This window comes from Pangasianodon hypophthalmus, chromosome 21 (genome assembly GCF_027358585.1).
Source record: "Pangasianodon hypophthalmus isolate fPanHyp1 chromosome 21, fPanHyp1.pri, whole genome shotgun sequence".
NCBI lineage: Eukaryota > Metazoa > Chordata > Actinopteri > Siluriformes > Pangasiidae > Pangasianodon > Pangasianodon hypophthalmus.
In genome coordinates, this window is record NC_069730.1 from 17533709 (window position 1) to 17540087 (window position 6379).

Below are 6379 nucleotides of genomic sequence, written 5' to 3' on the forward strand. Positions count from 1 at the left end.
CTGCAAGTTGCAGCACGGATGGATTTATTAGCACATAGGAAGCGGAAAGTTATGGGTAAACAGACCAGACAGCTGCAGCAATGGCTGCCCAAACAAACCTTTTAACATCTACAAAATCTAAAGATGTGCACACTGGAGCATTTTACAGACCTTAAAATGTATTAATATTAATTCTCCGGAACGTTTTGATAGCATAGAAAGTTGCAACCTGGATGTATTTATTAGCACACAGGATGTGGGAAGGTTGAGCGTCCAGAGAGTAGCAGCAATGGCTGCACAAATTAACCTTTTAACATTTATAAAAACCTAAATATGTGCACATTGGAGCATTCTACAAACGTTAAAACGTATTAATATTAATTCCCCGGAACGTTTTAATAGCAAAGAAAGTTGCAACCCGGATGGATTTTTTAACACACAGGAAGTGAGAAGGCTGAGCGTCCAGAGAGTGGCAGCAATGGCTGCAGAAACAAACCTGTTAACGTTTCCAGGGAAGACCGAACCAGCAGATGTGCACATTGGGACAGAGCATGATATCAAAACTGAACATTTCGATGACAGCCCATCGTCGAGTGAAGAACCCCCCGCTAGCAGAGCTGTCATTATCGACTGGGATGCGGTGTTAGCTGATGGAGCTAACCCTTGTGCAGAGAGTGCTGAGAGATCCTGCGGTTCTCCGGCACATGGGGACAAGGTGATGGACTTGTCCGAGATTGACGAGGCTCCTGCTCAGCCCATCCTGCAGAATTTCCCGGTTTCGGTTATAGCAGGGAAGCCGCGCAGGTTTACAGCTCATTGGTACAGCAAGTACGGTGCATGGCTGGAGTACAGCGTGGAGAAAGACGCGATTTTTTGCAAAGTGTGCAGACATTTCGGGAACAATCTGATCGCCGATAAATTCACTCGCGGCTTCAGAAACTGGAAGCGCACCCATCAGGCGTGCTCAAAGCACGAGTTAAGCAAAGCTCACAACACTGCTTTGTGTAAGTACATGAATCACAAAGAACACCAGCAGTCCAGCACTCTTCTGAACCAGCTAGAGAATCATCACACCATGACTCCTGGACTGATCCAGAACAGCAGAGATCACATCAAAGTCATGCTGGACATTGTCATGTTTTGTGTGAGGCAACACATTGCACCGTGCAAGCACAAAGAAAATGATCTGAGCAACTTCCATGAACTCTTTCAGCTCTTGTGTAAATATGACCCAAGAATTAAAAGTCGTTTCGATGCCATTCCTAAGAATAAGACCTCAACCCCGAGTGGTCAGGAGCTACAGAACGATCTCATGGACGCCGCAGCGTCTCTGCTGCTTCGACAAATAAAACAGGAGTTACACAACACTAAGAAGACGTATTATACCATTTTAGCTGATGAGTGCTCAGACCAGTCCAAGCGGCAACTCGTGGCAGTGTGTCTCAGATATTTGGACAGGGGATCTATCAGAGAAAGAGTTGTTGGTTTTGTGGATACCGGAGACACATCAGCTGAAGGAATAGCTTTAAAAATCTTGCAGATCTTGGAACCTTTCGAGTTGGATCCTGGTTTATGTGTAGGTTTCGGGTTCGACGGGGCATCCGTCATGTCTGGTGTGCAGAGCATCCTGAAGCGCACGTTTACACGTGCACTGTATGTGCATTGCCATTCACATCGCTTGAGCTCGGCGCTCTGTGACGCCTCGAAAGGATGCGCAGACTTTAAAACTTTTTTCGAAGCAGTCAATGCGCTGTGCTTGTTCTTGACACACGGTTCACACGGACAGGATCGGTTCCTTGAGATCCAGAAAGAGATGCATCCAGATCGGCCACCTCGTGAGCTTGACTGCGCTGATCAGACACAGCTGAGCTCTGTGACGGACATATTTCGTTTGTTCGATGTCGTTTTGGAAACGTTGACGGAATTTGCGGAAAGTGGAGGGCAGGCGGGACTTGAGGCGCAGTCCCTGCTTCAGCAAGTTCAAACCAAGAAGTTTACATTTCTCCTGGTGGCATCTTGCAAACTGTTTGAGGTTTCTGACTACGCCAGCAAGGGCCTGCAGAGCGAGACATTAGCACTGACCGAATGCATCGATTCAGTCGAGTGCCTGAAGCAGAATCTTGCCGATTTGCGCCACAGTGGATTTGATCAAATCTTGACAGCGTCCAGTGAGCTAATGGAAAAAAATGAGATCGAAAACTGGGACGTTTCATTTTCCAGGAAACGAAAACTCCCGAGTCATGACGATTCAGCAGTATCTACATCCTTGCGGAAATCCACGAGAGTGCGCTGTGCCGACGACCTGCGTGCCCTCTGGTATCAGATTCTCGACTCCCAGATAAATGAACTCGACAGCAGGTTTCACCGAGACTCCTATTGTCTTATGAAAGCTGCAGTCTCGCTACGCTCTAACAATGAAAGCAACCTGGCAGAAAACCTCCATCCTGTCAGCAAATCCTACGGTGTTGACGTCTCAGATGCCGAGTTGTTTGCTTTTTCTCAAATTTTCCGGCAAACATCATCAGCAGGACCGTGTCGTTCCCTAACAGAGGTTTTTGACACTTGCAGTGAGAAAAACTTCCCAAACTTGTGTCTCTTAATTCGAATCCTCTTGACTCTACCAATCACAGCTTGCGCAGATGAAAGAATTTGTTCGAGTGTAAATAAAATCAAGACTGCGAGTCGGAGTACAATGCTGACAGCACAGCTGAATCCTCTGAGCCTCCTGTCGTTCGAAAAAGACTTGACCGACTCTTTGGATTATGATGAGATCATAGATATATTTTATTTTATAAAGTTTATAAAGCCCTTTTTATCACAGGGTGGTAAAGTCGAATCTGTGAACCAGCCGTTGTTAACGTGGAAGCCGATGATTCCTGTTTAATTAGGTTTGCACACAGATTATTAGTTCCATGTGCTTTAGCTGAACCATATGGTCACTGGCCGTTTCATCATAGTGCACTCATATAATATCTGCTCGAAGGATGCTCGCTTTCTATTGGACATAGTAGAAGTCAGCTGACAAACTGTGAGCTAATTTAAATGGTAACCGGACCTGAGGAAATGACCAATGAGTGTAGACAACCTAAAAAAAAAAGTGGCACCTTTGTGGTTCATAGAACCTGTTTTTATTGTACATTTAACATTTTTTACATCAACACTTGGGTTTGTGAGCAGTGGGCGGAGCTAAGGGTCAATCAGAATGGCATAATGGAGTCAAATTGATGCACTGTCACTGTGCTTTATTGAGAAATAATTTCATTTCCAAAAAGTAAAAGAAAAGCACTTTCGTCAGGTGCCTCTCACATCACCATAGCAAGAGGTCAAAAGCGATAATATTGCGATGACTAACCCATAAATGTTGGCACCTCTGACGTTCAATCATTAAAGCCAGAATTCATACTTCAAATGCTTTACAGTATTATTATTATTATTATTATTATTATTATTATTATTCACCAGAAAAGAGCCAAACTGTTTTTATATCAACTTGAACATTCGTTGGCTTCCCATGTGCATGTTTAAATCTTATAAATGCATACTCATTTATATTCCACATGCCACCAAGAACTCGAGCTAATGGATTATTTTGTCAGTATTTATGACTCACTTCTTCCTCTAAGTCACAAACCCATTCATATGTGGATCTTGTCCCAGTTATTGGAAATGTTACAGTATGACACTATGTGTTGCCTTGTTATCTAATGGAATCCATTAAGTTGGCACTAATTTTGTCCACTAGGGGGCGACCTGGCATCACAGCTGGACTTCAAATCCATAAACATACACGTCTATGTTGAAAACTGCCTGTAAATATCGCCCTCTAGTGGAGTATTGCATTAAAGAGAGAAACACCTCTGTCTGCTAAAGCACAGGTTTCCTGTCCTGGTCCTGCAGATCCCCCTGTTAGTGTTCTTTTCCTGCTCTAACACACCCACTTCAACTCAGGAAGTGCACTTCATGAGCTGATTAGTTTTATCATTTGATGTGAGGCTGCCAGATTCTATTCAGTAAATGAAACCCTTAGTACAGAAACAGAAATATTGAAAACTTATATTAATCATGTTTTCATGAGATCAGTGATCTTTGATAATGCCATATAACCTGAACACCTCCTTATAACACCTAAAATTAATCTGTTTTAGCCTTTAGTTCATTTATTAATGTTGTAACGCAATGCCATTATCTGTATCTGTTTAGTACTCTGTATATTCATATTCATATTCATATCTGTGTCTGTATTCGGATTTAAACCAAGAGGGGGCGTGGCCTAAACCGGAATGTGGGTTGATTTGTTTTATTTATTTTTAAAATTAAATATGAACTCTACTCCAATTCTCCTCACCTCTTCACTTCACAATTGTTCTCGACTAGAGATGTGTGTGTGTTTTTTTTAATCCTGCTCATGCAGCTACTATATTTGTTTGTACGTGCCTACGTCAGACACACCCGTGCATGCAGTCTCACACAGATACTAGCAAAACACTTAATATTCATATCTGTATTTGTATCTATTTAGAACACATTATCTGTTCAATCTGAATAATGTATTTGTATTCAGTTATATTCCTACAGCCCGCATTCCAAAAAACAAGACCCTGTTATGTGAGAAAACATTCTTACACTGCTTTTTCTCCACTGCTTTTTCTCCACTGCTACACTGCTTTTTCTCCACTGCTACACTGCTTTTTCTTCTTGTGATTCAAGTGTGGTGCTAAAATGTCCAGGACAGGTGGTTCTCCAGGACCAGGGTCGGGAACCTGTGTCTGAATTAGGAAAAACTCGGTTCAGTGATTTGAAGATAACACTATTATAATAATTAATAATCAGAGAAACTGTCTAGTCTGTAACCTTTTTGTGTTGTTGGTGCTCAACTTTGATATTTTTGTCAATATGTACAACGCAATGTTGTATGGTTCCTTTTTTTTTCCCATGCTTTTTTATAATTTGGTTGCAAAACTAACCTAGCTCTGCCATTTTAAACAGCTGGTTCTGTCGTGTATATTTATTCAAACATAGATCTTTAAATGGAAAGCTAGCTAAAGGGGTTATTGTGTGTGTGTGTGTGTGAGAGAGAGAGAGAGAGACTTTCTGTCTTTCTGTACATTTTTCTTCTTGATTGGTCCTTGTAATCGCAACATTTAATCATTTGTTGATCATGTTAAATTATATTAAGCATTCAGTATTATATTTCTTGAGTCTAAAATCACACCTGCAAACTACAAAACTGCAAATTGCATTATGGGTACTAGACATCCGCTAACCTGAATCGACTGGATACTACAGAAGTGCATTGTGGGATTTCTGGATTGTGGTTTCAGATGTACAGATTTGTTGCTTTTCTCCTTCTTGAAGTTGTTGTTCTCATTTTGTTCTAATAAATGTTTATAAAAAAAGACGTGTCCAGTCTTGGTGATGTGATGATGTGGCTAAATAGTAAGCTCCATTCGCAGATATTTGGCATCCTCACGTTGTCACCTGCCTTTCAGAAACACTATTAGTCTAAAAAAAAAAAAACACTTAAAAGTTCTATATAGTGTCCTACAATGGAGGATTTTCTTTGTACAAAAGGTTTAAAGTAGAAAACTGGGAGCGTGAGAAGCGATTTAGCATAGACAGTCCTTCTGGCATGTTTTTGGGAGGTGGGAGGAAACCCGAGAACCCAGAGGAAACCCATGTGAACATGGCACGAGTACCTGAGCCCAGGATTGAAGCACAGACTCTGGAGTCAATTCAAATATTTGCCTAAATTATATACAGTAAATGTGTATGTTAAAATAATATTTTGAAGATTTTTTGCCACTGTTGAGCTTTTTGTTCCTTAAATTTAATGTATTTTATGATATTTTATGATATTTTATTTTTATTCCTGATGGTTTTATGAAAATTGTCATTAGATTCAAGTTGACATTATTCATAGGCCTACTTGTTTTTGAGTGAATGTTAGGTTTAAATCCATTAGATTCCAGGTATCAATCAAACTAGCTAATAACTATGAAAGCTCAGTAAATATAATAACTCTAATAAGAGTGGGTTGTGATTTTCATCACTATAACAATATAAAAATATGGAAATCACAGACCCAATGCTGTCCCTAGACCCCACTATGAGAACCTTTGCCTCAAATGACACATCTCCATCTGTCTCAGCTTCCTACCTGAACGTTTTAGAGTTTGCTTATGCCACCAGTAAGCCCACCTTTGATTCAAAATAGTCATGCTAATATAACTGTTTGAACAGAGGATTTGAGTGCAGGTCTGTGGATGTGTAAATAAACACAGAGGGGACTATTTTAAATAGCACTTCCCAGTTTGAGAAGCCCACCTCGGCTCCCGTTTGTGGTTTACGCCGACTGTTTTATCCAAATCCATCCTGTCTGCACCTTATCCTGTAAACATAC